Source organism: Vulpes lagopus, chromosome 10 (assembly GCF_018345385.1).
Source record: "Vulpes lagopus strain Blue_001 chromosome 10, ASM1834538v1, whole genome shotgun sequence".
Classification (NCBI taxonomy): domain Eukaryota; kingdom Metazoa; phylum Chordata; class Mammalia; order Carnivora; family Canidae; genus Vulpes; species Vulpes lagopus.
This window is the reverse complement of record NC_054833.1, coordinates 7,060,222-7,081,728: the sequence shown is the minus strand read 5'-3', so window position 1 is coordinate 7,081,728 and position 21,507 is coordinate 7,060,222. Positions and strand designations below refer to the sequence as shown.

At 40.4% G+C, this 21,507-nt stretch overlaps 1 protein-coding gene across 1 annotated transcript in view; it reads left to right on the top strand.

Moving 5' to 3' along the window:
- E2F3 (E2F transcription factor 3) overlaps positions 1-21,507 on the top strand; it is a 74,346-nt gene that overhangs the window by 30,069 nt on the left and 22,770 nt on the right. The window lies entirely within an intron of this gene.

The following is a 21,507-nucleotide window of genomic DNA, read 5'->3' as shown; positions in this document are numbered from 1 at the left end:
TTGCACTGAGTTCTAGAATGTAGAGACCACCCTTGGCATGGGTTGATGAAGCAAGCTGCCCTTTGGGGAGGAGGAACAGGCTCCCTCGGATGTTCCTTTGTGTGTGTGTCTTTATTTTACATCTTAATTTGTTTGCCCATTTCTCTGTTGGATCTGATTTTAATATACTTCCATATACTCATAACTGATGACAAATGCTATGACGTGTGCCTCTGCAACTGTCTTTTTTCCCCTCATTTTTCCTTTTTAAAGAAAGAAAAAGGAAAAAAACAACAAAAGAAAAAAGAGAGAGAGAGAGTTCACATTTCATTAATCTCACAAACTGTGTCTTGCTTAAGCATACATAATGGAAATGCTTAAAGTTTTGACCACTACCGATGTTTTCTCAGCCTGGCCAGGGTGTGCTACCCCCAGTGTCCTCATCTCCTGACCCCTCCACTGCAATTCCTTGGACTCCTGTTCCTACATATCAGCAATTTATCCATGTTGTTACACTTTGGGCTTCATTACATCCTGAACTCCTCTTTTGTTTAAGGAATACTGTCTTTTTTTCACAAGTACTTACCCAGTGTATACTTTGTTACCACCGAAGAAATCATAGTTATTTGAATAGGTTATGCAGAAGAATTATAATAACATAGGTTAATAGTGTCAGCATTGTCTTTCATCGAACATTTTTCCAGAATTACTCAATGGAAACAAATGGCCGATGTGAATTTTCACCTTGGCCCCTGCCTGCCTCTGGTCCAGGCAGCTCTAGCTAGCGAAGCATACACATCAGCCCAAAGGAGAGGGGAGGGGACATTGCCTCTGAGTGGGGGAGAGTGGATGATTCACTCACGGGCACATGGGAGGCTTGGCCCCTTTTGTCTCTCTGACTTCTTGGTAGGCAGTCAATGATACCAACAGAAAAATCCCACTTGTCCTACATAGGGTTTACTCTGTTCTCTGGAACCTACTGGAGAAACTGAAATTTTCTTTCCAAAATGATCTTAAGTGTTGCTAGTTACCACCTGTGTGAAAACTCATTAAGAATGACTTATTTTCCTTTGGAAGGAGAGGTCACATACTGGAGGTACCAGTGCAGCACAGGACCGAGGATCGTAAGCCTCCTCCTTTAACCCTGGGGCCCAGATTTGTTGGAGCCTACTTGTGCCAGGGCTAATTTCAGTGGACAAGGACAAGAACGGTGACCAGAGAAGGGGGTGGGAAGACCCAGAAGGGGTAAGGGCATCCCTTGGGAATCCTTGTTTTATTTTAGTAGAATACATATAATATGAAACTTATCATTTTTAGATGTATAATTTGGTGTCATTAAGTACATTTATAGTGTTGTGCAACTATCACTAGTGTTCATTTCTAGATTTTTCCCCCCCACCATCCTTAACAGATACTCCACACTTAATAAACAATCACCCCCACGCCCCTCTCTTCCCAGTTCCTAGGCAAGCACTGTTCTACTTACCTTCTCTGAATTTGATTACTCTAGGTGCTTCCTATAAGTGGAGTCAGAATATTTGTACTTTTGTGCCTGTCTTATTTCACTTAGCATAGTATTTTCAGGGTCCATCCCTGTTGTAACATGTCAGAATGCCATTCCTTTTTAGTGGCCGAGTAATATTCCATTAAGTATATGTATCCCCATTTGTTTATCCATTCATCTCTCGATGGGTTGTTTCCAGCATCAGGTTACTGTGAGGAAAGCTGCTATGAACCCTGGCATAGAACTGTGTGTTTGAGTCCCGGCTTTCAATTCCTTTGAGTATATACCAGAATTGGGACTGTTAAATTGTATGGTATGTCTGTGTTTAACTTTTTGAGGAACCACCCAACTTTTCTCCACAGTGGCTGCACCATTTTATGTTCCCACCAGTACACAAGTGGGAGACCCTTGTGTTGACCCCCTCTGAATGTCACCTAACTGATGTGCTCTCCAGGCCTCATTCTAGGGGATTGGCTTTGATTGAGGAAAGGGCCATTTTTGTTCTGTCCTTTACTGGTGAATATGCCAGCCTGTGTATAGGGTACCAGAAGGCTTCCTGTGGCTGTGGGGTCCAGTGCGGTGCTGCTTTGTATTCTTCACTTGTAAAGGGAGCCAGCGTGGTGAAGTGTGCTCACCCCGCCTCCTCCAGAAACAATCTGCCCGTGAGTCTTTTCATTATCCTGGTAACCAGCTTCTTAATAGCTGCTGGTTCATCTAAATGAAAAATTTATCTTGCGCTGCTTACCAAAGGAAAGGCTCCTCATATGTCAGATATTATTTTACCAATTATGTTGGAAACTTCTGCACTTTCTTTATTTCTTAAAGTGAAGTTTAGAATTATTTGGGTTCCAATAACATTCAGCTCTTTATCCCTTTTTATCATTATGTAGTAACAATAAATTACGCAGAGTCTCAAATTATTTGAAAAGCTATAACACATTCAATTATATATGTGTTTGTGAATGTGCATATTTATATCAGGACGCAATTCCTTTCATTGATCGATGTAGATAAAGCCTTTAGTAAACATTTAGGTTTCTCGATTAATCATTTTATAGAAACCCCAGTCCACTTTTTATTTAACCTTTGAGACGTTTGTGTGAAGCAGGTAGCTCATGAGCACCTTTATCTTCTTTTGGCAGATAAGGAAACCAGTGTGTCTGTCAACAAGGAAAGTGGGACCTGCCCGAGAATTCCCATTGGGACAGTGTGGGAGGAGCAAGTGTAGACTGAATGGCACTGGAGCTGCCCCAAATGGGAGGGGGGCACAGGTTGGGACAGAGATATCTGCTTTCATCTCTGGGGTATCTCTCCGTAGGTGTGCAAGCCCCTGGCCCTCATTCTTTTTCTCTTCATAGAGTTACTATGTTGGGTTTGTAAGTGGTTGCCCTGCACCATAACTCAGAGCTGCCCCAGACCTTAAGCTCTTCACAGAATGTACACGTCGTTCATCTGAAATCCCCAGCATGGTTGTTGATCATATTGCTTGAAAACTGTAGTGCCTCAGATACTGTCTCAGCCTGTGGGAATTCCAGTAGCTTGATCGCCTATGGAAATTATTTGTTAATAATAGTTTGTTGTGCCCACCGATATTACGTCTTCCATCCAGTTAAAAATTATTTTATTTATTTTATTTCAATTTCCTATCGCTACTTTATTCTCATTTAGCTTTTGAAATGATAGAACACTCTTCCCAGCTAGATTGTAAGCTTTCTAGAGATATATGTCACCTATTTGCAATCCTGTGGCATCTCCTATATTGTAGATACATGCCACATACTTAGGATTTGATACGGTGCTTTTAGGCACTGAGATTTGTATTTTAAAACTTTTTTTAAGATTTTATTTATTTATTTATATGACAGAGAGAGCGCGAGAGCACAAGCAGGGGGAAGGGGCAGAGGGAGAAGCAGACTCTCCACTGTTCAGGGAGCCCGATGTGGGGCTCAGTCCCAGGACCCTGGGATCATGACCTGAGCTAAAGACAGATGCTTGACTGACTGAGCCACCCAGGTGCCCTGGCAAGAAGATTTTTTTTTTAAGATTTTATTTATTTATTCATGAGAGACACACAGAGAGAGAGAGAGAGAGGCAGAGACACAGGCAGAGGGAGAAACAGGCTCCATGCAGAGAGCCTGAAGTGGGACTTGATCCTGGGACTCCAGGATCAGGCCCTGGGCTGAAGGCGGCATTAAACTGCTGAGCCACCCAGGCTGCCCTGGCAAGGAGATTTTTAATACTAGGTACTCATGATTCATAATGAGTTCAGTCTTTGTAAAATAAACTTACTCAAATTCTTAAGATGTCCATTTTTTCAGTAGAGCTACACAGTTGACTCCCCAGACAGATGAAAGACTTGCCTGTTTCTTAGTTCCTTCACAAAAGAATAGTAGCATCTAGCACGGTCGCTGTGGGTCCTCCACCTCCACCCGAAGTCAAGGTATAGACTTGTTCCTCTGCCTTCCCTGGCAGCATCCAGATCCCAATGCAGGAAAGCAGCGTGTGTGCTGGTCCTGCAGTTATGCACGGCTTATTACCCACATGCCCACCCAGAAGCAAGATCCTTGGAAATGAAAGGTTATGTCAAACAAACAAAAAACCCACAAAGCACAGAAAACACATTTTCTTAACCATTCAACACTTAATTGAAAGTCTTGGGAAGTGTTGCACAGTTAAACCAAAATTCACAGGAAGTCCCCCTGCATCCGGGGGTGGAAGGGGTGGTCCAGGCCTGGGCTTTGGACCTTTTGCGCCTGGACCACTGGGCTTTTGTTCTGAGGCTAGGTTCCCTGAGGGCAGGAGTCACACTGAGCACCAGGCCTCCCACAGTCCAGGTCACACCAGGGCTCAATACCTGTCTTCTGAACTGAGCTGCTCGTAGCCCTGGACACTTCACAGTTTTCCAGGCCTGCAGTTCATCTCATGTCAGCGTGGAAGAGAAGGGAGCAGGTCATAGCAGATGTTCCTTTCGGATAGGAATGTGCATTTTCTCCATTTTCTGAGACCTACACTTCCTCTTTTATGTCCATATACATCTTACCGTATCTCTCTACATTTGTTTACAAAACCACAGTACATTTTGCAACCAGTTGCTTCTTAGAGCCAAGGACATTGTCTTCACTTTGCTCTTAGAGGCGGATTAGCTATTAGAAAGATGGGTGCAAGTCTCCACTTTGCCACTCCCTGGCTGATGTTCAGTGTCCCCATCTGGGACTTAGAAGTTTGGGGAAGATGAAATAATATTGTCTAACACAGCAATCTGACTTTCAAGAGAGGCTCGGCACTACAATCATTTTGTACAATCATTTTGCCCAAAGGTCAGGGATTCACACTTGAATGCATAAGGATGGCCTACTGGATGCGTACGGGTGTGTGATACCACGTGTCCACGTGGGCAGCACCAAAGGTTGGGAGCATCGCTGACCCCCTGATGGAAAATATCTGTTTCTATACTAGGAAACGGAAAGTGATTGGCAATTTACCCTCTGTATTATTTTTGACCGGATGAACAACACGTTGCATTAGAGGGAAACTAGAAAGTTAAAAGTTAAAACAGATAAATCTCAAGAAAAAAGCAGTGTCACGTAATGTTACTGTTCCACTACATTCTTTTTTTTTTTTTTTTTTTTTTAAGATTTTTTAAAATGTATTCATGAGAGACACAGAGAGGCAGACACATAGGCAGAGGGAAAAGCTGGCTTCCCTGCACCTGCAGGGAGTCCGATGTGGGACTTGATCCCAGGACTCTGGGATCATGAGCTGAGCCAAAGGCAGACCCTCATCCACTGAGCCACGCAGGTGCCCCTCTACTGCATCTTTATAAAGAAATGCAACCACCATGTGCCCAAACGATGATTGTTTTTTAAGTTGTCTTTCTTGGGTAATATCAGGATGCAGTGTAATAAGTTAGATTAATGTATTAGCTTGTGTCTCCTTGTCAAGCAAAATAGGTAGGTCCGCAGAGCATAGAGGACAGAGGACACTCCCTATCACCTGTTTAATGTCATTTTGAAGGGAAATAGAACCAGGCAATGCCTGGTGTTCTGCAGCTTTTGACAGACATGGGGGCAGGGCACTGCCTGTCTTGTGAGGTTTCTTGCCCAAGGGACAAATGAGCTAAGCAATACTGCATTATTGTGTATGTATGGAGAGAGGCAGAGCCAATAAGTCTTGTCATTTTGCTTTGTCTCTGACAACCCACCCCCAGCCCTCAACCCAGAAATGTAATCATAACCCCAAGCTACTGCTTTGTCTGCTTGAGCTTCTAAACTCGAACAGGTCCTGGAGGCAATTCACCACTGCATCAGATTGAGAACCACAGCAATCTTCTGGGATTTTTTTTTCCCCCAGAATGTCTGAGATTTGCACCGAATCAGTCTTCAAGGATAGGGGACAGGATGAAATAGAGAATTTATTTGTATATTATGTCATCTTGTGCTGTATAATCAGGAGCCAGATATCTAAAGGATTAAGCTCTGAAGTCACTTTATGCATACTTTGGGTTACAACACACCCATTCATTGTAAGCAGTCACCAACAAGAACCCACAGTCACTGACATAATTTATTCCTGCCAGGAACTTGGGTTTTTTAAGTGACAGAGTAAGTTAGCAGAATTAAGCCACCTAACTTTCCAGTCTCTGTTCATGTGGCTGGAAAAAAGATCCTTGTGAGATCTCAGGTACCATCACTGCATTTGGGGGATGAGCAAATGGAGGCCCAGAGAGGGGAAGTGACTTGCCCAGGGCCACACACTCATGGAGTTAGGTCAAGGACTAGAGAACTGGCCATTCTGGATGCTCTGTCCTTGGGTCTTTCCACTCTAATTCCTTGTGACACAATAGCTAGGACTCTCCTCAAGTGTCATTCCTGAGGTTGATATGAAAAATTTTTCTCTTGTCCAACCCCATTCTCTTTTCCCAAGTGGATCACATATGGGAGCTTTAGAAGCCGAGCAAGGGATGCTGAAAAGCTAATTTGTGTAGGGGGCTTTTTTGGTTTGGTTGTCAGGAGTGCTCTCCACGCATTAGCTTAGAAACATCTCCAGATAAATGATAATCAGCTCTCCAAGGAGTGCTAGTGGGACCGGCATGTTCCCTGCCCACTCTAGTATATATGCTCCTGGAAAGTCCTGGCATCAAGAATCATCAGTACAGGGAGGGTCAGCAGACATGGCTTCTTTCATTGATAATATGACAGACGATCATAGAATTGTAGCTCCAGAGCCTTGACATGAGCCCAGGGTAAGTTACATGTGTTTGTCTTTATTTCAGTTTTTTACATAACATTTATATAAGGTTTATATTAAATTTTTATAAATTTTATGTAACAGTCTAAATATAGGGCATAATGTTAAAATGTGATGTTTTAGGGAATATGTAAAAGCTGGCATCTCTTCCGGGAGACAGGGAGGTACCAGAAACCCTCGGTTACTATGACTCCTTTGTATACTCTGCGTGGTATACTCTGTACAGTATCGAAAGGTGTTTCCTCATTTTGAGTTAGATAAGAGACAGTCTTAAGAGGTGGGGAAGGGTTGATTGTATTGCTTGTCTGGTCTGGGGAATTTTATATAATATTAAAGTCAATAATTAGGCACTGATGTTGATTGCTTATTTATTAAAACAAAGGGGGGTGGGTGGAAATGCCACAAAGTGAGAAGCATTCTAGGGCTAACATCTGAGCTTCACTTAAAAGCATGGGCTCCAAAGAAATGTAAATTCATTGGCTTAATTGGAAGAGAGTATTTATAGAAATTGAATGATCCAGTAAAAACTAAAAGCCTGGCTTCTTTCATCTTCTGAGGCCCTAGTAAATGCTGTTCTGAAAGCCCTTGCATACAAAGTGGACTTTGCCATCCGATGTCTGGCCTCCTGGAGGTCAATAACTTTGGCCAAGCCCTATCACTTGACTGGTATTTACCAAGTACTTAGGGATGTGTGTGCGTGTGTGCACACACATGTACACTTGGCTTTGAATTGTGCTGAAAGCATGTAAAGAAAAAATATGTTCACATACACCAAAGTTTTCTTGTTGATTATATAACAATTTGATTTTTAATAGCTTTATAAAGGAACTGTGTAAGAAGGTACACATGAAAATCGTGCTCTCAAACCTGGTCTCCCTACCACCACCACCACCACACTGTCCTCCTGTGCCTTTTACGGTTCATTTCCCTAGTTTGTTGTGAATTCTTCCACTGTTGATGCAAATTCAAGAAATAAAATATTTTTCGCTTTCTTAGAAAAGATATCTATATGTTATTCTCTACCTCCTTCTTACATTTAGTGATACTCTTTAATGAGCTTTCCAGAACATACAGAACTGCCTGGTATGTTTTATCTTCCAGTGTATGGATGTACCATAGTTATTGAATCAATCTCCTGTGAATAGACGCCTGGATTCTTTCAACTTTCAGCTCTCTTTTTGTTTTTATTTTTTAAGATTTTATTTATTTATTTATTTATTTATTTATTTATTTATTTATTTATTTATTTATTTATTTATGCGAGACACAGAGAGAGAGGCAGAGACACACAGGGAGAGGGAGAAGCAGGCTCCATGCAGGGAGCCCAATGTGGAACTCGATCCCTGAACTCTGAGATCACGCTCTGGGCCAAAGGCAGACGCTCAACCACTGAGCCACCCAGGCGTCCCCAACCTTCAGCTGTTACGAACAAAGTGGCACGTTTCTCAGTTTCTACAGGGGCAAGTGTACCTGTATGGTAGCTTATTGCAAGATGGGTTGGAATTCTGGCCAGAGGATATGTGCGAATGAATTTGTGGTGGTGGTGATTGCCCTTTCGTAGGACTGTTGCATTTTTGCCCTCCTACCAACAACTTAGGAGAGCTTCACCAACAAAAGGGGTCATCACCCTTTTGGTTTTTAGCCAATCTGATATGCAAAGTAGAATATTGATACGGTTTGAGTGTGCATGCCTTTTTGTAAGTGTGAGGTTGGACATCTGTTAGGTTTAGAGGCCTTGTGTGTGTGTGTGTGTGTGTGTGTGTGTGTGGACTGTATGTTCCTGTACTTATTCTTCTATTGGTTTGTTGATCTTATCCTTATTGATCTATAAGGCTCTTTATATAATAGGGAGCTTAATTAGCTCTAAGTCCATGTTACGATTCCCAGACAGTGTTCTCAATTAGTCCTTTTCTTAGTCTTTGGAGTTTTATGTGTCCCGTACAGGCAGTGATATTCATGTAGCAGAGTTTTTCCATTTTTTTCTTTTTTGTCTTCCAGACTCGGAGTAAGTTAGAAGGCATACTCCACTATGCTGCTTCAACATACAACATACAGAAGTTGACCCCCCCCCCGTTTTTTTGCAGAATTTGTGGGTATTTTTTTACATTTAAATATTTACACCATTTGAGGCTTACCCTCTATTCTGTAACATATGGATTCAACATTATTTTTCCCAGTTATCTCAGTTGCCCCAATCCCTGAGTTTAAAAAAAGCCTACCTTTGCCTCCCCTAAAGTGCCACATTATAAAATAAAACATTTTATTAGTGAAAAATAAAAATAGCCATGACTCCCTTGTGAAACAAATCATAGGTGAACATTTTGTAGAGAGAATGTTTAGATCCTTCTCTTAAGGCAACTCTTCCATTTTCTACGCCAAAGGTGACGTTTCCTCATGAGTTGAATGAATGAAGTTAACTGAACCCATCTGTTCCTCTCTGGGGGGATGATAAAATTTTGCCTCCTGACATCTCAAGATTTATCCTAAGACCATGTATCTTACTCACAAAGCCTGAAGCAGGACAGAACTATTTCTTGATACCACTCAAGAATCACACCACTTGTGAGCCCTTAAAATGGATTCTCAAAGTGTGGTCCTCAGACCAGCAGCCTCAGCATCACCTAGGAACTTGTCAGAAAAGCACATTCCCATCCTCCACATACAATCACAGAGCCTATGTGGTGGCGCCTGATAATCTGCGAGGAGTAAGCCCACCAGGTGATTCTGAGCTTGCCCAAGTTTGAGACCCATGGCCTTCCAAGTTATATTTAATCTTGGTGGGAACCTACAGCCCTATCATGCTGCTTTCCTGGTAGATGGTGGATGGGGTTGGGCCCTTCTTGATATGGAAACGCAAACACCAGCACTAAACAACATCTTGTTCTCCGACAGTGGTATTCTTAGAGTAGAAAACTTCCCTGGATTTTTCCAGAAGTCACAAAGCTATCCCCCTTAGGCTTTGGACTAGAACATCTTACATCCAAAATCCTGCGATTGGGTCAGTGATTCCCTTTGTCCTATAATAAAAAACCAGCAAAACTGGTTCCTATAATATGCTAGGAAGTTTTGTAGCATTGAAGACTTGTCTTACCTCTACAAAAGCATCATTGTTCCTTGTCGTCCTTTGCCCCTCTGCCTTTAAAAATAATTTGATATCCTAACAGAATCCATATTTACCTCTGATGACTGTTAGCCACACCATAATTATGCTTATATTTGGCAGGTTAAGGCGGACTTGCCATAAACAGCTATAATTGCCAACCAGGACTCAGCTTAGAGCAGCGGTTCTGAAACTCTGCTGGACATGAGAATCAGCTGGGCAGCTTTGAAAAGTCCTGCCACCCAGACCACACCGGTATACGAAAACCAGTCTCTCAAGGGTGGGACCCAAGGCATCAGACTTTTCTTTTCTTTTCTTTTCTTTTTTTTTTTTTTTTTTAAGATTTTAGGGATCCCTGGGTGGCGCAGCGGTTTGGCGCCTGCCTTTGGCCCAGGGCGCGATCCTGGAGACCCGGGATCGAATCCCACGTCGGGCTCCCGGTGCATGGAGCCTGCTTCTCTCTCTGCCTCTCTCTCTATCTCTCTGTGACTATCATAAATAAATAAAAATTAAAAAAAAAAAGATTTTATTTATTTACTCATGAGAGACACACAGAGAAGCAGAGACCTAGGGAGAGGGAGAAGCAGGCTCCCTATGGGGAGCTAGATGTGGACTCAGTCCCAGGACCCTGGGGTCACACCCTGAGCCCAAGGCCAACACTCAACCGCTGAGCCACCCAGTTGCCCCTCAAAATTTCCTACTGAATTCTTGTGTGTCTCCCAGCTCCAGAACCAGAACTTGTACACTTGTTTTAAAGTGATTTGGGTTGTCACAACAAGGAGTGTGACCAGGAGCAGATACCACTGCATGTGAGGAGGTGGTCCTGAAAATGGCAAATGCAATCCAAACAAGACATTTGTAGTTGAAATAGCAACTTGTTTGAAACTCAGATCACCTCCATTTTGGGTGACTTTCTCATCTTCCGAAAGAACCCATGTTGAGGCAAGCTTTTCTCTGTATCCTCTGCATTTCATCATAATAGCCTTGCTGATTTTGTTATAACTGCAGGGCAAGTGATGAGGACTTGGGGGTAGGGAGGACAATATTGGGCCATCCCACCAACTCTGCTTTGATGCATTTAACAAATTGATTCAAACCCTTTGTGGAAACTTTTGATCCCCCCCCCCGCCCCCCCAGAAGCTTCTGTTCTCTAAGCTCTGGTCCTTGTTAGACCTTTTCGCACTTTTTTGGCATCAGATACTGTTTTGTCCACAGCAGCAGTTATAGTCCCTCCTGGAAGCCCGTGATTTTATTAATTGAGCCCTACTGTACAAGTTTCCTCTACAAACTAAGTCACAAATTAAGAGACCTCAAGTATTACATTTTCCCTTAAGATTCTATGATGGTTTTCAAAGTAGATTTCTCTAACCTTATGTTGATAACTATAGTCAAGTAGAAATTTCTGGTGAATTGAACGCTTTCCAGGTTCTTGTCGATACACACGGGGGCAAGGAATCTTGCTCAAAGATGGTGAGCACAGGTGGACAAAAGAGGTGAGCTTTATAGGTGGGTGAGGCTTCCAGAGACTCTTAGGGATATTTCTAGTCTTCTGTACACTTTGTACAATGAGGAAGCCACGGCCCAGGAAGGCTCTGTATCTTGGCCAAGGTTTCTTGCCATTTCTCTACAATCTTACAGTTTAAAAAAAATTTTTTTTAAGTTACATTTTGCAAACTGACAGAATTATATAATATGATGGAAATAACACTCATTTTAATGTATCTGTTCCTGTAGTGTCTTATTTTATTCACCTTTATAAACCACTCTGAGAATATCATCATGAAGAACATTCTCCTAAATTGGAATGTGATTCAAACAGCCCTCTTTTCCTCTCTGATTTTTGTGAAGTCACTGCCTACACGTGTGTGCATCCTAGTGAGCAATCATTGTATGAGTACAAATAGAAATAGATTTTGTAAAAGATTGTCAGTCCATTAGTTAAGAAAAGTGTCAAGGTAAATTATAAGACTTATTAATCATGTGATTAATAAAACTATCAAGGTTTTTTTTAGATTGCTTAATTTTGTTTTATAAAGTTAATGTTCTCAGATATGTAAACTTCAAATGATCCATAGAGATCTTGAAGCTTTATTTATCACACAGATAAGCATTTATTTTTTTAGTAAGCAGATATTTTGCATTCATAATAACTAACTGCAAAAAAGTTAACACCGGCAATAGGAAACTCTAGATGAATTCTCAGGTGAGACCTCCTGTAAAGCCTGAGATTCACTGAGGGTCATTCATCAAGAAGGCAATGCATTTCAGGTTTATGAACTCAATTTTGCACACAGGTGAGCTTTCAGGTTGAGAACCAGCGGGAGGAGAGACAGTGGGAGGATCTGATGTATGTGGGGCTTCAGAGATGAGAGGGTTTCTCCTTGGTGCAACCCCCACCCCTTGCCTACATCTGGAAATAAGTATAGATTAGGGAGAAATTGTCCTCCAAAGTGTCAGGTTCCAGTGGAGTACTTTTTGAGATCCTTAGAGCTCTCTTTAGTTTCCCAGTTAATAGTATCAGTTGAGGGACGCCTGGGTGGCTCAGCAGTTTAGTGCCTGCCTTTGGCACAGGGCATGATCCTGGAGTCCCGGAGTCAAGTCCCACATTGGGCTCCCTGCAAGGCGCCTGCTTCTCCCTCTGCCTGTGTCTTTGCTTCTCTCTCTTTCCCTTTCTTTCTCTGTCTCTCATGAATAAATAAAATCTTTAATAAAAAAAAAAATCTATATATCAGTTGAGGTAACATCTGATGCCTGGAATTATCCTCAAGTATATAGGCTAGAGTAGGAAGGGGTCAATAAGCAAGGGAAAAAAATCTGCCTGTAGAAAAGGAGGCAGGCCATCAGAGTGGCCACCTAACTGGACATGCTACTCATTCATGTCCCTTGAGAGAGCCTCATTGGCTCCACTTGAGCTTCAGACCCATTCAGATAAACGTTGCTTTTCCTGTAATCATGGAGCTGCTAGATAGACTCAGGTCCTTGATAAATTTTATTGATTTTTTTTTTAAGATTTATTTATTTTAGAGAGAGCATGAGCGGGGGGTGGGGGGACAGAGGGAGAGAGAGAGAGAGAGAATCCCAAGTAGACTCCCTGTGGAGCCCGATGTGGTGCTTGATCCCACGACCCTGAGATCGTGATCCCAGCTGAAACCAAGAGTTAGACACTGAACTGACTGGTCCACCCTGGTGCCCCTGTTAACTATTTTTTTTATTATTAATAAAGGTTAGCATTATCATCCCTTTCCTATATAACACTAGCCTAGCTTTTTTTTTTTGTTCAAAACTAGTTTAAACATTTTCTTTGTCCACATGTTCATTTAATTTGGTATTACCAACTTTGTGTATCTTCAAAGCTATTGTACCACCACACTCCATCCTACATTTTTCATAGCATTTATTCCTGGGACGTTTTCAAGATCTTCTATGCATGTGGAAAAGGAACACAATTTCAAACACAGTTCAGTAGCAATCACTGCCCTAGACCTTTCTGGTCTGATTTTTCTTCTTTGCTTCATAGGTTGTGTCTCATTATGAAGTTGATAAAAGCTAAGACCTTGTTCTGAACCTTTAGTGAGTAAGTCACAGGCTCCCAAGTCATGATCTCTATCAGAATGTCGGCCCAGTTATTCCAACAGGGAGCTAATGTCTGATTCATGTAACAGAACCTGGGGAGTCATAAAATTGCAGGATGTAAGTGGAGGATGTGACTCCTTCCAAAGAGTTGTACTTTTTCTGTTTCGATGGTGATGTTGGTCTGCCCTGTAAATCAAGAGGATCCATCCTTGTGTTTTCCAGATAAAGCAGAAGCAGTACCTGCTAGCACAGGACTGAAGTCCTGCCTGTCCTCCCAGCCTGGTCTGGCTCCTCTCTGAACCCCCTCCTAGACTATTTCTCTGTTTCCTCAGCCTCAGGAAGTTCATGGGTGGTTTGGAGGTAAATTTCTGTTCCCTGGTGATTGTTGCTTTTATGAAAGTTGAATTCTAATCTTAGGGCCAATCCATGTCTTTTCAGTGTAACTTTACTCACCTGCCCCAGGATTCCATTTGATCCTTTAAACTCTAGGAGATTTCTCAAAAATAGGTCATTAACCTGTTGGTAAAACCCTGCCATGGCAAAGGGGCAAAATTTGCTTATATGTGTGAATAATGCTTTATGAATATTCTTTTCCCAGAAGCAAGATTCCAGGATGCTTCTCTGGAAATTATTGGGAAAAAAACAAATAGGATAATGGAGGGGTCTAGCATCTAACCCATTCTGGGTGTTTTAGGGTGATGTACCTACCTCCAGAGTTGCTTAATCCTTTACCTGCCACATTGCAGATTGTGTGAATTGGGGTCTAAGTCCTATTTTCTGGTTGTTTGCTCTTCAGTAATCTAGCTAGGAAGAGGCCCAGTGAGAGGAATGAATGCACAGGGATTATTGATGGGGACTCATTCATCCCAGGAACACCACCTGTGAAAACCAACTATCACTCATATCGTTAGATGAAGAGACTATTCTGCATTCCTCCTGTTACTGACATATGTGAAATACTGCTTCTGAATAGTCAGGGTATCTGAGGATTGATGTCACTATGTATATATTAATTTTTGTTCCATCACAACTTTTCATCCCCAGGACTTACATATTTTGTAACTGGGAGTTTATGCCTTTTAATCCCCTTCCCCTATACATTGATCTTTTTAAATGCAGAGAAATTTTCATCTTAACAAGTTAAAGGTTTGTTATAGGACCCACTTTTCCATAATTAAAATAATCTGCAGTTGACCTTGTGTAGGTCCACTTATATGCAGATTTTTTTCAGTAAATGCAGTATGGTACTATTAAATGTATTTTCCTTGTGATTTTTTTCTTTTCGGTAGCATACTTTATTGTCAGAGTCTAATATATAATACACATGATATACAAAATATGTATTAACTGTTTATGTTGTCAGTAAGGCTTCCAGTCAATAGTAGGTTATTAGTAGTTAAGTTTGGGGGAGCTGGATGTTATATGCAATTTTTGACTGCCTGAGGGGTCAGTGCCCCAACCCCTGTGTTCAAGGGTCAACCATCTATGAAAGGACACAGTAGGCACTGGATAAATTTTAGTTTCCTTTCTAAAAATTTGGGAACTATAGGAAAGTGTAGAGAAGTGATAATTATAAGAAATGGCCACTAATTCTAAAATCCAAAGGCTCCCACCCCCATTCCTTCCTTCCTTCTTGTCATCCAGCCATTCATTCACTGAACTTTGTCCTTTATCATTCTCCTGGAGAACCTCCATGCCCTGGCCCACAGAACCCCCCATTTCAGGACTTCTCCTGGCATGGCTGGCCCCCACTGTCCCTACCTTTAACTTCTGGTTCCTCGGATTTCTCATAATTTCTTTGGTGCTTGGGCTGTTACTGTGTTTTTAACATGTGTTTCCTTTGTTTATATTCCTTTGCTTTTTGTAATTATTTATTTATTTGAAAGAGAGAGAGAGCAGAGCACACAAGTAGGAGGAGGGGCAGAGAGAATCTCAAGCAGACTCTCCACTGATTACAGAGCCTGATGCAGGGCTTTATCTCCCCACCCTGAGATCATGACCTGAGCGGAAATCAAGAATTGGCCACAACAGACTGAGCCCCCCAATGCCCCTCCCTTTGTTTATATTCTGGTTTCATCAGTTTAACATGAACAACAGAGATACTGTATTTTTGCATACCTTCCATCAGTAGACGGTTCTGACTTCCTCTACTCTTCACTTCCCTCTTCACTGACCAGCTTCCTTCCAGGCCTTCTCTGGGTTTGTTTTTACATAGGAAATCCTACTGCAAATTCTGTTCTGGCTTGCTTTTTTTCTTACTAGATAAAGCTAAAGATGGACCCTACCATAGAATATAGGAGCTACATAATGTTCTCCAATGCAGGTATATGACAGAATGGTTTACTTAAGTATCCCCCTGTTAATGGACAACAGACATTTAGGGTTGTTTTTTTTTTTAACTTCCTGTGTTAAATATAATGTTGTTACAAACTTCCTGTACATGCCTCCCTGTGTATATTTTTGTAGTGTTTCTCTAGGATAAATTGATTTCCAGAAGTACCATTGTGGGATCAAAAGGACATGCCTGTTTAAAATATTAATAATAGGGATCCCTGGGTGGCGCAACGGTTTGGCGCCTGCCTTTGGCCCAGGGCGCGATCCTGGAGACCCGGGATTGAATCCCACATCAGGCTCCTGGTGCATGGAGCCTGCTTCTTCCTCAGCCTATGTCTCTGCCTCTCTCTCTCTCTCTCTCTCTGTGACTATCATAAATAAATATTAAAAAAAAAAAATTTAAAAAAAAGAGAAAAAAAAAACAAAAATAAATAAATAAATAAGTAAATAAAATATTAATAATATTGCCAGATTTTGCTCCAGGTGGTTGGTCACATACCCATACTTCTCCCTTGCCAGCTGACTCCTACTCATTTTGAATTTTTAAAATTCTATTATATTTCAGATACAAAAGGTAGAAAGAATAGCACCATATAATACATCAACAACGCAGTTGAAGATTCTTGTTTCCCTCCCCAATTGCTTTTTCTCTTTTTCTTCTCTATTTTCTGTGTTTCTCATACTTTTCTACCTATGTCTTATGTATACTCATACCGCGTATGTATTACCCTAATGCTATTTAATAAGGTTTTTAACGTTTTAAATTTTTATGTAAGGGTACCATGTCCATTCTGTGGTAGGTTTTTTTTTTTCTTTTCTTTTCTTTTTTTTTTTTTTTTTTACTCAGAATATGTATGATTTATCCAAGTTGATAGCTATAGCCTGGTACAAATTCTAGTTCATGCCTCCAGATGTGCAAGAGTTTATGGTTCATACTGATGGTTTTCATTAAGTATGGATAAAACTTTCATCCAAAGGGTTTGCACCCATTATCCCCCACCCACTCACTAGGAAGGTGTAACAATTTTGCATGTTTGCAACAGCTGGTATTTTCAGACTTCACAATTTTTGCCCCCTGGTGAGTAAAAAGATCCTTTCTTTTTAATTTACATTTCCCAAATGATATATTTTAATAATCTGACTATTTAGTACCGACTTCTGGGAATCACCTGTTCCTACACTTTTTTCTCGAGTTTTATTCCCTTCTGCTTTCTTACCAGTTTCTACTAATTCTTTTATCTTTCTCAGATAATAATTTTTAGGGTATTATGTGCATTGTGCATATCTTCTCCTGACCAGTGGCTTGACTTTATTGTGGTCTTTTGATGACTAGAGTTAATTTTTTTTAATATTTTTTATTTATTTATTCATTAGAGACACAGAGAGAGAGAGAGAGAAAGAGAGAGGCAGAGACACAGGCAGAGGGAGAAGCAGGCTCCGTGAGGGAGCCTGACATGGGACTTGATCCCGGGTCTCCAGGATCATACCCTAGGCTTAAGCCAGCACTAAACTGCTGAGCCACTGGGGCTGCCCTCGAGTTAATTTTAATGTGGTTTTTCACATGTATGATTTGTGCATTTCTTTCTTAGGAAAAACCTGAAGCCAAATATTTCTTTTGTTTCTTCTCATAGCTGTAGGATTTAGTCCCTTCATTTAGATTTGCGATTGAATTTTGTATGTGGTTTGAAGTAGGGATCCAGATTTTTTTTTCTTCTCAGATAAGCAGTTGTCCTGGCACCATTTGTTAAATAATCATCCTTTGGTAGCTACACTTGTGGTGAGCATAGCAGAATGTAAAGGGTTGTTGAATCACTATTCTGTACACCTGAAACTAATGTTGTGGTATGTGTCAACTATACTTCAATTAAAAAAAAAAACATACACATAAACAAAAAATAGTCATCCTTTCCAGCAATCTGCAGTGCCTCATTTGCAATACATGAGATTTCCATGTATGTGTGGAATTGTTTCTGGATTTTCTATTCTGTTCTCTTGGTCTGTTTGCCTATCCCTGTGCCAATACACATCTTATTAATTACTATAATTTTACAGTACAAGTCTGGATATCCAGTAGTGCAAGTCTCTGCCTTGTTCTTAAATTCTTCAAAATTTTCTTGGTTATTCTTGGCTCTTTGTACTCACCCTATTCATTCTTTAGGTATGCTTAAGATTATACCACTTACCTTATGATAATATAATAAAGGCCCCTTCTGGCCTTTATGCTAGTATTGTCTTGTATTTTACTTACACATATGGTATAAATCCCATAATATAATTTACTGGTTTTGCTTAGTTAATTGTCTTATATAGAGATTTAAATATAAGGGGAAGAGTAAGTCACATATGTACCATGTAGTTACCATTTGTGATACAATTTCTTCATATAGATCCATATTTCCAGCTGGCATCATTTCCTTCTGCTTGAAGGTCTTCCTTTAATATTTCTCTCACTATGAATCCACTGGATTTAAGAAAATCCTTAAGCTTTTCTATAACTGGAAAAGTATTTGCCTTTGGATTTTGAAAGATATTTTTGTTAGGTATGGAATTCTAGCTTGACAGTTTCTTTCACTTTTAAAAAAATGCTGCTACACTGTCTTCTGGCTACATTATTACCAATGAGAATTCTTGTTTTTGTTTTTCTGTAACCTATTCCTCCACTCACCCCCACTAACTTTTGAGATTTTTTTCTCTTCATCACTGATTATGAGCAATTTGACTGTGATGTGCCTTGTTACAGTTTTTTATGTTTTCTTGTGTTTGAGATTCATTGAGCTCATTGAATCTGTAGGTTTAAATCATTGATAATGCCTCTTAACTTTTTGAACATGTGGAATACAGTCACATTAACTTTTAACTTTTTTCTATGTCTTTGTCAACTAATTCTAATTGTTCATAGAATTAGGTTCGTAGAATTAGTATGTAGTATGTACAGTATTACATAATACTAATAACATTAGTATGTTATTAGTAATAACATTAGTAATGTTATTAGTATTATGTCAGTTTTGATTGATTTTTCTCCTGAGTCTGGGTCATATTTTCATGCTTCCTTCGAAGCCAGGTAATCTTTGGTTGAATGATAGTCATTATTGGGTGCTGGACATTTTTGTATTTCTGTAAATATTCTTCAGTTTTGCTCTGAGATGTCATTAGATTTCTTAGAAACAATTTGATCTTTCAGTTTTTGCTTTGTAGGATGGGACCAGAGCAGTATTATTCTAGGGCTAATTTTGCCTTGCCAATGTACCAACATCATTCTGAGTACTCTACCCATGCCTCCGAGTTATGAGGCTGCTTTTTTACTTGGTTTGGTTTTTTTGGTGTTTTTTTCACCCAGTCTTGTCTGCTAGGAACAATTACAGGAACAGTGTGCCTACAATTTTGTAATTCTGAGTCCTATGGGAACTCTAGGCACTCTCTTTGTTATCAGGTGGCCTACGGTAGTTTCCTCATACATATACACTGAATTCTGCTGGATTCTCAAGAAGGACCTTCTGCAGATTTCAAAGACTCTCTCTGACCAGTGCCCTCCTTTCAGGGCTCCATCCAAATTCAAGCTACTTTGACCTCCCTCGACTTTCCATTCCATCTTTTCAACTCAGGGGGAGATAGAACCCAGAAACTCCCCAACTCTCAGAAACTCTAGGAATCAAGTTTGCCACTAAATGAAAAATTGAGTGAGTGGGAAAGTAGTACTCTTTGGTCTTCAAGTCAGTTGTACAAGTATTAGATATTCCTGACGTGATGCGAGACTACCAAGTGTCTGCTTTCTGTTCTTTGTATTTCTTAAAGCAGCACTTTACTACTTTAAAGAAAAAGTTCTTCAATTAGTTCTTAGGTTCATAAATCTTCCAAAAGTGTTCTTACTTCTTGGAGTCCATTTATCATTCTTCTGTGTCAGGGGACAGTTTGTGAAACTGTCCACCAGGACCAAGTGCCTAGTAATCATTAAACACATGCTCTTTTTCTGAGACTTAAGGTGCTCACACTGTGCTGCAAGCCATTTTAGCAACTATATTCTGAAGTCATTGAAATTCAAAACAGCTACTCTTATGTTTCTGTAATAACTCAATAGGAGAAAGTTTGCTGAGAGAAGATTTTTTTATACAAGTCATGAAGCAGTTAAATTAATATTCTCTAAAAATTGATCTGTCAAACCCATAGTTTGAATTTGTTTATGGCTCTTCGTTGCATCTATATTATCTCTTTAAATATAGAGATTGAGGACATAGAAAAAGAGTATCTTCATGTGTTTAATTGTTATTTTCTATGGATGGGATGAGGTTCAGCTATTCAAAAGGATCACTTAAATTTGCTTGTATTTTTAGTACTTCTTTGTAGTCCTCACATATAATACAAAGCATGACAGAGACAAAATTCCATTACCCCAAAGGATGATTGGCTTTCTTCATAAAATTTCAGTATATGGTGTGAGTAACATAAATATCCTTTAATAAAAACATAAATCAGATTGTAGGGGGATAATGCTTTATCTCATGAGTCCACAGACTGTTGCCCATGGGCCAAATCTGGCCCCCGGCTTATTTTGTAAATAAGTTTTATTGGAATACAGCAAAGTCCATTTATTTATGTAATATGTCTACTTTTCTGCTGCAGTAGAACAGTGAAGGGAACTCCAACAGGGCTCGGTACCACAAGGTCTGAAATACTTACCAGCTGGCCTTCTACAAAAAACATCAACTCCTGATTTATTCTGTTGGTGTTGAAGGGAGGTAAAATCCTAAGACCAAAAACTAGGCAATGGAAAGGAACATTGAGATACACTAAATAGTATTCCAGTGGGAGATTCAAGCATGCCGTTGCAGGGAGACATCTGAGTGGCAGAGCCTATGCTTTGTAACTGCCCATCGCTAAATCTAGTTTAAGTCCTTTTTGTCAACCTCCAAGCTGGAAATTGAGCTGTCAGAAGAGAGGAGTTCTTAAATTCTCTTTTATGGGCGGTAACTACATATTTAAGGTTAGCAGTAACTTACAGGAAAACACATTAGGAATTTGGTAATATGACTAAATTTAACACTTTCTTTTCAGTTAGTTTTTTTTTTTTTTTTTTTTGGTTTTGGGTGTTTTTTTAAGATTTTTTTTATTTATTTATTTATGAGAGACACAGAGAGAGAGGCAGAGACTCAGAGGAGAAGCAGGCTCCCTACAGGGAGCCCGATGGGGGAGCTCGATCCCAGGACCCCAGGATCATGACCTGAGCCTTTGGTCAAACCATTCAGCCACCCAGGTGCCCCATGCTTTTCCTGGAAAAGCATGTAAAATATAGACTTCAAAGGGAATAATAAAACTTGAGCATTGTGTTGGTGGGGGTGACGGTTAAAAACCTTTTTGCCCCCTCTGTTTGAGAGACCACAAAGGTTATGATAAAAAAGTCATCACGATATTTCTCATTATTAAAAATATTACTTATTTTCCCTTGCACAGCATTAAGTCTATTTAATTTATTAACTAGGCCCTTCTCATAATCTTCTTATTATTCATTTACTCTTAATTTGGCATAGATAAGAGACGCCTGGGTGGCTCAGTGGTTGAGCGACTGCCTTCGGCTTGGGGCGTGATCCCAGAGTCCCAGGATCAAGTCCCACATCGGGTTCCCTGCATGGAGCCTGCTTCTCCTATCTCTGCCTCTCTCTCTCTCTCTGACTCTCTGTGTCTCTCATGAATAAATAAAGAAAATCTTTAAAAATAAATAAATATTTTTTAAAAAATCTAGCATAGATACAGAATTAATCTGTAGAAGGTTTTC